We start from the raw sequence: 11,494 nt of genomic DNA on the forward strand, positions 1-11,494 counted from the left end.
ACATTATCGTACCTACCAGTAATATTTTATATTTAGCTGTTAAATGAAGGTGTAGTCATTATGTCGAGTCTTAAAAGTTAATGAATAAAAAAATCCTAGTGGCGATTTACTTTTATGGGGTAAAGGCTCTCAGATTGCTTTATTTCAAAGCTATAAACAACAGTGTTTTATCAGTAATGGGTTAAGTTGTATTGACCATAGTAATGTCTTTATCGGTCTACTTGTCATGTTATGGCCTCTCCTCAATAAGAGAATGGCTGTTTGTCGTCAGCAGGTGCAGCTGTGAAGATGTTCATTCAGGATTCCCTCAGTGAGTTTCTACTTGAGATGAACCTCTGGGGCTGAAAAATGAAGCCAACGCGGAAACGCCAAAAACTGCAGTTCCTTGAATGGCCACTTGAGGCTGGCTCCAAAAGCGTGTCAATCCCCATACACCACCAAACAGTTTTGGTCTCTATAGCTAATTTCCCCGTTCATGACAACTATATAGGGGTGAATTTTTTATATAACTCACCTGTTAAAATTTTTATTAAGGCTTAAAGTTATGCATAATTAAGGGCGTGGCCACCTTGAGTGACATGTGGGTGCCGACGCTACCACGGCGACAATGTATGTTAGGCAATGTAACCATGGTTTAACCCCAGCTTCACAGAGTATAGGCGTAGCTGTAGCCGTCACTATTTCAGTGTGTCTTCAGTTCATGAAAGTTAATTGTAACATTTTGGTCGCATAAAAAAAGTCTCGTTCAGCCTTTGGTTGGACTAAAAGACTCTTTAAGGATTCGGATGTTCAGTTTTTTCTTGTAAGTACATTTTGTTTTAATGGTTTTAAGCCTGTTTTTCATTAGCATTATACCATAGACTGTAAAGCTAGCAGTTAGCGTTAGGACCAGCTCCACCTTCTCATCTAAATATGATCACTTCTGACTCCAATAATCAAAGATGGCGATGGTCAAAATGCAAACTCGAGGCTTCAAAACGGGAGTCCACAAACCGATGGGTGAAGTCACAGTAAGCTATGTCCATTATTTTTCAGTCTATGCTTGAGATCAGATGCTGCAGTAGATGGGAGACACATATGAGTGTTTCTGTGTTTTCTGTTGCTCTAGGCTCAAAATACATACAGCCAAGTTATTCAAAGGACATGAGTGTGACATCATTTGACATATCTCTGCTAATTGACGGCATTCCTCTGACTTCTGTTCACTGCAAGTCAAACAGAGGAAATTAATCAGGCAGTAGCATTGTATGAGCGTTAAGCATGACCTTAACAGTGTTCCACAGGAGTTGAACGCACTGAAGCTTTACCTACCATTCTGTGACAAATGAGCTAGACGCCACATGCCCAAATCCTACTCATTAGTCATGTGAGGTATGTCACCAAGAGTAATTATACTTAGGCCTATTCTTGTATATACACCAACACACAGACACACACACACACAGTACAATACTTAATGTTGCTGCACTTTCCCACACTTTAGGCAGTAGGAAACATTCTCATACATGTTTGGCTGTTTATCGAGACATGAATCATAATTACGACTGCTGGTAAACCCGACACCCCACACTCGGGAGCATGCTAGATTTGGCTTTTATTCAGGCTGCATAGTATTTTCTTTTGACATAAACAAACACATGCATTTTGTCACATTTTCTATCCGTACCATGACGTTATGTGAACATAAATGCACATTGACCTCAGTGTATTTTCTGTTTCGTTTCTAAGATGGCGTTTTTGTCTATTTTGGTGCCAGTTTTTGCGTGTGTTTGTGTGTATGTGAGCATACAGCACAGAGGGCTTGTGCAGCAGCCTTTCTCCTGAGTGTGTGTGTGTGTGTGTGTGTGTGTGTGTGTGTGTATGTGTGTATGTATGTATTTTCAGTATTCAGCACCGTGCCTGTGGCCATGCTCCAGTGGAGCGCTCAGTCTCTCTGACGGACCGGTGAGAAGTGAGGAGGGTCAGTCCCGCCAGGAGCTCATTTAGTCCCTATCTCTATCACACACACACACACACACACACACACACACACAGAGTCTCTCTACAAGTCACTCTGACAGGGAGACTCATCGCTCCCTCTCCCTCTCACACACACACACACACATATATGCGCACAAACACACACTGCTGTGCTCCCATTAGGGAGATATAGTGGGAAGACAGGACTGATGATGCGTGTCACAAAGTACTACTGCTAGTCTCACACATAATGTCTCCTCCCTTTTTCTCTCTCTCCACCTTCCCCCTTTTCTCCCCCACTATCATTGATTTGCTGCTTTACTGCATATCTTTCACTGCTTCTGCAGTCCTACTTAAAAATTAAAATATGTAGATTTATATCATGTAAGGGACTTTGGAATACCCGTTCTGGACAGAGGGTCAGTATGACAGAGGACTAAAAGCTAAATTACTCTTTGACGCAGAGTGGTGTGATATATATTTGGAAGCTGTAGCTCATTATCTAATCACTTTTAAGTTCCATATTATTCTTTATGCAGTGAGTGATTTAGATTATTGTTGTTTAGTACAAATATGTGCTCAGAGTTCTGCATTTTTTAGTCCCACAGATGATCTTCCCATCTACCGCCTAACCAAATGCAGGTGCCTGCTGACTTTAATGTAAAAAACAAACATGACCACATCAACACTGAACTTGACAGTAATACTTTGGTGTTTAATTCACAGCCGACCTCTGTTGCCTGTGTGTCTGATATGAATGCATTAGCAGGATTGTGCTGTGCTGTGGATTAGAAACTCCCCCGTGCTTTGTGAGGTGTGTGGTAATGCCAGACTTAGTGGATTCTGCTGTGAATCACATCCTCCCATCGCCTTCTTAATCCCTGATGCGCTGCCTAATGACACAGAGACTGAAGAACTCAGCGGGAGAGCAGAGAAAGGCAGAGAGGCAGGAGGAAAGTGACAGAAAAGTTGCAAAGACTCAAAAGTAGCTAGAGGTCTGAGAGAGTCTCCTGATAGAAAACGACTCTTAGACTTACTCATACTGGCTGACACGTAAGAATTAGCTGATTTGTTTCTTTGGGTGTTACATTGTGTTCAAACCATCAAATCACAATTCTGATTTGAAGGAAATGTGGATGCGTAAGTTTGGGCTTTTGCATGTGTGTGTGCTTACAACTGCTGCATCCATAATCAGTGTGTCATAAGCGGATAGGGCAGGTGCTCAACAGGTGCGCTCTCTGATACCAATCCCTCTCCATTTGCCTGTCTGTCCCTCCATGTTTGCACACACTTATTGTGTTCTTCATAGAGGAACACCTGGGCTCTGCTGCACCTGGGCTTGTTGCCCAGTCCTCTTCTGACAGCACACACACACACACACACACACACATACACACTGGAACACAGCCAGTTCCTGTTACTGGCTAAAGCAGGAAGCAGCAGCTGACATCCTATCCTTCAGCTCCCAGGAGACTCAACACCCTGAGTAAACCATCCAACTCGGACCCACTTGAGACTGACTCACCTGAGAATCAGGCCTCTAGTACACAACAGTGAAATGGAAAAGGAGAGCACTGGGGATTCTGTTATTACATTACACTAATAACTATTGGGTACGTCTGTTGGATTCTCTAAGGCTGATTGTTTGGGGTATCAATTTGTTTTGCATTTCAAGCGTGGTTTACCATGCCAACAAAATATGCAGAATGCATCAGAGCTTTCTGAGCTACATTTCAGTGAATAAGCTTCAGTGGCAGGTGCCAAACTTGGTCATGGCCTCTCTATTAGATCAGCATAGCGTTTTAAGCAACAGAGATGATTATATTTTAAATAAGCAAGACACATGAGCCACCTTTAGCTTACCATGTCTTGTCTTAGAGACTTCAGTGTTAAATTGTCTCAGTGGATAAAACAAATACATGCAAATTTGTTAAAATTGTTTAAACAGTGGATATTCAAAAACTGCCCTTTAGTGTGTGGGAAAAAGACAAAGCAATATGTTGTGAGAGGCCTCTAAGAAAATGGAGCAGAGTTGCTGCGTTTCTCACAATGGTGTGCTTGGCCATGCACTAGTGAGCGTGGGATTACTTGAGGGAATAAAACCAACAGGTTGTCTTCTGGTTCTTTTGGTTGTTTGTGGTTTTTACTGGGAATAAGTAAGGAGATCTCAGCTCCCTCCTTCTCTTCCCCTCTCTCTCTCTCTCTCTGTGAATCACTGTTCCAGAGAGTAGCCAAGCACTGATGGGTGCATTCATGAAGCATAGCGGCTCACTTGATTGTTTCTCAACCATCAGGCTCTCCAATCAGTTTAGAAAAAGTTAAGTAGGAGTATATTATACTATTTAAACATGGGATGTGCAGTAGTTAAAACAGTAAAGGCCACGCAGGGGCAGCAGAATAAGCTGTAAACACAACATTAACATATTATCACTTTATATTGATCTGGTGACCGTGTTAGAAAACGTTTGCCTATTTACACATACAGCAACATTAGCATTCATTTTCAGTCATGTTTCTGGCCACTTGATGAGTGTAACTTCAACATGCACTGTATTTTTAACTCTGTTTTTGTCTCCCGAGAGAAATATCTGGCTCTTAACCTGCTAAATGTTCCACAGTGTTATACAGCTAGTTGCCAGCTTTATCTGGCTGTTGTTTGGTGCTGGACAGGTAGTGTACAGTGGTTTTATAAGAGCTTTTTGTTGAAAACAGCTGCCCGATGCAGCTGAAATGACACTCATGGGAGTTGTGAGGCTGAACCAAAATACAGCAGCAACACCAAAACAATTTGCTAAAAGCTGCTGAAGCGCTGTGTAGAGCCAGGAGGAATTGCAGAGTTTGGTGGTAATTCTCTGTGGGTTAGTCACTTTGACCAGTTCCACATTTCATATAATCATTTGATTGATTGTTAACAGAAAAATATTGATTACTGCAGCTTTAAAAATGCATAACTCTTACCAATACATAAGAATAATGTTAAATTGGTGATTAATTTCAACTTCAGTTCGTGAGTTTCTTTTCTTCTTCTCTGAACCTAACCCTAGCTAGACAATTACCTATTCTTTCAGCTTTACGTCTTACAGACATTGGTTTGACCCAACCAGAGTACCAAACCCCAGACACAACAACACATTAGTTACATTAGCAGCGTAACCCACATCATTAGCAGTGACATCTTAACACGCTGAAGCAGCAGGTACTGTTTTGGCAACAGCGACGATGGCAGATGATACATGGTCCAAGAGGATGGTGGCTATCACCTTTCCATCTTGTTCACTTGCTCCCTCATTGTGGGTGAAACAAACCTGAACAGGTATCACATGACACAGGGGAAACGAGCCAGAACACAGTCTCACTCTTTCAGGGTCCACATGTGCACAAGCTGTAAGTAGCAGTCGTGTGTCTGTGTCTTTGTGTGAGTGTTGGTCCATTTTAGTTTGTACTTATGTCAAAGTCCACCTGCTTTTCACTTACCTGAGTCTCAATTGATATAATCTCATGGGGTCCTTAGGGAATGTTTACACTTTTTAGATGGAGTGGAGGAAAGTTCAAACAACTCCTTGGAACTTTTTCAAGGTAGTAAAAGGGTCATTAATGCCTTTCAAAGATCATGGTTGTGCTCTGTCTTTGATTTAGAAGAGTTATGGCCACAGGACATATACCCCAGGGGCAAAAGGAGACCATGTACCCGTGCACATGCTCTTTCTTTCTCCCTTTTCCTCTTCTCTTTCTGTGTCTCACAAATGCACACACTACCCTCTCTATTTGCGTGCCACTGTCCACTCTTTCTTTTTCTTGCCCCCTTAAGCCAGAGGTCACTAGAGGTTAGGGCAGATATCATTCATTCAAAGGACTAAAGGAATAAAGAGTGCCATTCATAAAGAACTTTTCCCTTGTTTCATTTTTTTTGCACCTCTGTCATTCAAGATGTTTGATGCCAGATAATACTCTGTCAAAGAGTTTGAGTCAATGAGCAATGATCGGAGTTTGAAAATTTTTCCATGGCTGCCAGATGCTTGATTTACCGTGCCTGGATAAGTGATTTTCTTCAAAGATCAGTTTTGTGCTTCCATTACAGTTGGATATACATTATACAGATATCAAGTCTTTCTTGGATATAAATATAGCTTGTGAATAGATCTTTTGTTTTAAATTGAGCTATATATTTTGATTAATAAATACTGGAGCCAGGAACAAGTTCCATTATGTTTTAGTCACAGTAATGTTGTGGATCTAAGGGTCAACCACATTGGTTCAGACTGAAATATCTCAGCAACTATTCGAGGGATTGCCATGGAATCGTGTACAGACGTTCATGGTCCCTGGAGGATGATGACTTTGGTGATCCCCTGACTTTTCAGAGAGCCATTAGCTGGTCAGAGTTTTTATGTATCCAGTGAAAAATCTCTACATTTATGAGATTGATTAGTACAAAATTTTGTACAGACATTCATGATCCTCAGATGATGTATCTAATGGCTTTGATGATTCCCTGACTTCTCTCTAGCGCCACCATGAGGATGACATTTGTAGGCTTAAGTAAAATTTCTCAACAGGTATTGGAGCTATTCCTGCAAAACTAATGACATTCCCAGCTGTACTTTGTGTTTAGTGCTAATTAGTAATGTTAGCATGCTAACATGCTAAACTAAGATAGTGAACATGGTAAGCATTATACCTGCTAAACATCACCATGTTAATGTTGTCATTATGAGCATTAGCATGCTGACATTAGCATTTAGCTCAAAGCACTTGTTAGGTACAGCCTCACAGAACTGCTAGCATGGCTGTAGAGCCTTATGCTGTGTTCAGACCAAATGGAAGTGAATTTTTCACTTCATGTTACTCACATGAGTTTGGCTGTTGGATCATTTGTGTTTTTTGTCCCAAACCATGTCTGAGGGGGTTTGTCTGTGTGTTTGTGTTCAGTTCAGCCTCTGACTGAACTCAAGACTCTCTGGGAACTTCTGTTCTTTCTGTTATTTCCCCATTTCCCCTTGTTATATTGATTTGTGGTCTTTCAGGCACTTTTGTGATGCTTTGGTTTTAAAACTAACTCTGATAAAAAAAAGAGCATAGCCTACAAGCTTCAGAGGAGCAAAATTATTATTATAGCATTAAGAGTTTATTGCCATCCTTAAGAGATTATAAATTCCGAAATATTACTAGCAGGACACTCAGGGCCCCAATGGAGCTAAACCCTACAAAGCTGCTTATATCATCAAGATGTGCCTTGAAGTCATTGTGTTTAAAAAGCATCAAGTTATCACAGAATCAACATCACCTGACAGGCGGCTGTCTGGGCTGTCTGCACACACAGTGGCACATCGAGTGACATGGCAGTTTACACAGGTGTCCACTCTCCAAAGGCAAAAGAAAAAAAAAAGAAAAGAAAACTTTCTGTGATATTTGCATTTGACTTCTAAATATCCTCCTCTTAAACACACACACTCACACACACAAACAGTATGAGTGAGAGAGACAGTGAGCTGAGAGGCCTTGGGGCTAAAGTGGCATTTACACAGACAGGCCTAATACCAATACCTTTCTGAAGGACAACTCTTACACCACAGTGGATTTGTGTCATTAAATTTAATACATGTGTGTATTACACTGTGTATATGTGTGTGTGTGTGTCTTTGTAGGAGTGTGTATGTGGCATCTGTACCAGACCTGTTTTAATGATGGGATTAGAGAATACACACCTGTGGCCTTCTCATTACTAACACACACACCCCATTGGCTGGGCATTCAGTCGGTCCTGTGTTTGTCTCCAAGCTGTCCATCTTCTGCTTCAGAACTCCCTACCCAATTTCAGCTCATCCGCCATCACAGAAGTTATGATCACACACGCACACACACACACACTCATGCTCACTTATGCATAATCACATATGTTTGGATGCTTTTTCAGATATTAAAACTACACAAAGCTAGAATATGCTGCTTACATCAGTTTAGTTAGCTCCCAGACACTTTACTCATCTTCATTATCTGTTTATCAAGAATAACGCAGCTGCTTCCCATAACGAGCCCACAAAACACAGAGAATGTTCGCAAATCCGATTCTTCAAAGGACAAATCCTATTTTTTTTATTAACCATTTGTACCTAAAAGCTACACTGCAATGATTTGCAGTGTAGCAGTAAAATCACTGCAAGTCATTGCAGTAAATCAAACAATACCCATGTTTTTGCTTGTTTTAGCTCCGCAAAACACACATTATTTTTTGACTGTTGACTGTATTTTCTTAACTATTATTATTATTATTATATATTATTATTTAAATATGGAATGAAAATGTTCTGACATTTTGAAATGAAACTTAGTTGAACAAAGTGCTTGGATATACAGTATCTTGAATTAAAATATAAAAATTAATGTATATAAAATAAATAATAATAAATCAGCTCCAGATAAACAATAAGAAATTGTGAATCTCATTAAAAGGAAAGTGTGGGTTTGACAGCTCCTTGTATTAAAAACTGTTGTTGTTATACTGTTGCATCCATGATTGTATTCTTTAATTGTTGAACAATGACTTTAATGCATCAACATACTAACAGAATATTGTCAATAACAAAAAACAAATAGAACAAAGCATTCCTGCCTCCAGTTTCACCTGAAAACAAGTAAAAAAGCAAGCAATTGTCATGTTTCAGTACAGATTAAATTCACAAATAGTGATGTCTGTGAACACCCATACAGACTGATGGTGAAAGCAGTACAAAAAATGTTAATATGAAAATGTATAGAGACAGTGAGCCAGTATGCACAATATCAGGACCCTGAAACTGAAGCAGCTAAATTGAATTCAGCTTTGTGTCACTGTCACCCCTCCACTCTTTTCTCCGTACATAAACAAAGCTGCTCATAGTCTTACAAATCATTATGTTCAAGCTGACAACAACCAGTGTTTTCACATGATTTAATATGAAATGTATCCCACAGTAAACTCTCACAGGCTCAATAACAATGATTAGCCTTCCTCACACCTTGTGCTCATCATTCCATCACCTTGACCGGAGAGAAATAAGGAGCAAAGGGGTTTCTGCAAATCATTTACAGGTGTTGACGGGTTGTCTAAATAGACTTGTCTAGTGTGTGTGTGTGTATGTGTGTCTGCCGCCTGTGACTTATTAAGGCAGAAGCTTGTGGGTTTTTTTTTTCCTCAGTGAGTTTCTTAGGTAATCTCTCGCCTCTGCCCTTCTAACCCTAATGCACATACACGTTATTTGCCATCATATTCTGCCTCCTTCCCACTTTACCCCACCCCACAGCTCTCAGCCCTAACACTAACTGCCCCCAACAACGTACACAAAGATACACACACACACACGCACCTAGCCCTGACCCAACCTCTCCTCCCTCCACAACAGATAGTGTAAAATGGGGGTGAGTCAGACAGATCCCAGGCCTCGACACAAGCCAGTACCAGGGTGAATCAGGGAGCATCCCCTGCATACTTGCCCCCTGACTCACCAGCCAGCCTGGGGTGAGCTCATACAGCTCTCCCTCTGCTTTCTCCCACACACACACACCGACCCTCCTCGCTAGCTCGTCTGTCTCACCTTTGAGCGTCGCTCTTCGTTTCCCTTTTTGCTTTTGCAAAGCTTTTGTTCTTTTTTTTTTATCTCTTTCTCTCTGTCTCCCATCCTTTCTGTCTCCCTTCTGTTTTTCCTTCTGGCCATTTTGTTTGTTTTCCTTGATATCACCACTCACTATAACCTCTTTGTGTGACAGTTTTATAAAGCTTTGATATGGGTTTCATTTTTGTTTTGTCATAAAATCTGATATTTTCTACTTTTGTCTTTCTCATACTTTTCATATGAATGTCTTTTTTTGTCATAAATGATAATAAGATGCAAAACTGCAAACAAATATTAATATCAGAGCATATGGAGGAATATTTTAATTAGCACCCACTGCTAATTTACAGGTTTCACACATTTTTTTTAATCATTGCCATCTTTGTAGTGTCACCCTGTCTGTATAAAATTAAAAGCACACACTTTGTCTGCTATTGTCCAATGAAATTGATAAAATTGTTAATTAGGATCATCTCAAATAGTAATACTTAAGGTTAGAAGTTTAAAAATATTTTCTAAACAATTTCACAATTTTAAATAATCTATTGCATGCCTGTCTGTCCAGAGGTTTCTGAGCATTTTTTTCCCCAGTTAAAGGGTTTTTTAGGGAGTTTTTCCTTATTTGAATCGTGGGTCTAAGGACAGAGGATGTTGTATTGCTGTACCGACTGTAAAACCCTGTGAGGCAAATTTTTGATTTGTGATATTGGACTATACAATTAAAATCAACTTGACATAATGTGTCAGATAGTGCCTCATTACATATAAATACAAAAAGCTTTTGCCCCCTGAAATGACCCCTGCTTTGTTCCCTGAAATCAAATTAAATCATCATATAAAATTACTAAAGGGAACTCTCAAAGCTTTTTAAATGTTCAGTACATACTGTGGAAAATATATTTGTATAATACATAAATATACATACATTTGTTTTAATGGAAATAACCAAAAAAAAACAGTACAGTATGTCTTCAGTGTCGTGTTTGCTTGCAGGATTGAGATACTCTCAGGAGTTGCTGAGCTGACAATGTCATGTACAATCCATCCACATCATGCTGAAATCAGGCACTAATCAGTTGACACAGATAAGATACCATTTAGCTTGACCCTTTGTTGCCCTGATTGATGGTAACTGGCAATCTTGGCAACAGTTGCGCTAGTGAAGACAAAGAGCAGACAGTGGGTGTTTTCATGCTTGCCTCTCACGGCTGTCTTTCTGGATTAAGTCAGCTTTATTTCCATTCAAATGTGAGAGCTGTTATGGAAGCTTGGTGTTGTTGTTTACATTGATTATTTCAAGGATACAGTTGCACAGTCTTTACAGTCCAGTAATATTTTGTAACATAGTGACCTGTCCAATTAAAGCAGGAGGCATATTTCTTACACTGCTTTAATGCCTTTTATTTTCCATCATGACCTGTTGAAGCATTGACAGTTTAAAGAAAAAGTAAATCATGCTTGGTTGCCCAAACTCAGATTTGCAGAAGAAGACATTGCTATGATAACAAAATTTGAGTGCCACAAACAAATAGGATTCCTGTGGTGCTCCAATGGTTTCTTTGCAGCGCTATGATCCAATTCATCCTCCGCCCATAGCTATTGTGCTGTGAATTCAGCTGAATATGAAAAGACTCTTTGAATTTGTTGCTTCTAGCATTTTATTTACTATGGCTTAACGTTAACCATAGCCTCTTTGTTAAAAAATGAAAGTGCAAAGTAGGGAAGGTAAGATGGAGAAGGAGAATATAAACCATTTTAACCCAGCTGCAGTTCAGTACAATTTTCAACTGGAGCCGTGCGCTGCCCCACATTGCAAATTTTCTCTGGCACAATTGATGGCCTATTCATCTCATTTAATGTTGTTACTCTGAAAGGCTGAATTGCATTTGTGAAAAGGAATGGATTACGGCGTAATCACACATGTTGCACACACAAAGAGCACTTAA

This window comes from Thunnus thynnus, chromosome 15, assembly GCF_963924715.1.
Source record: "Thunnus thynnus chromosome 15, fThuThy2.1, whole genome shotgun sequence".
NCBI classification, from domain to species: Eukaryota; Metazoa; Chordata; class Actinopteri; order Scombriformes; family Scombridae; genus Thunnus; species Thunnus thynnus.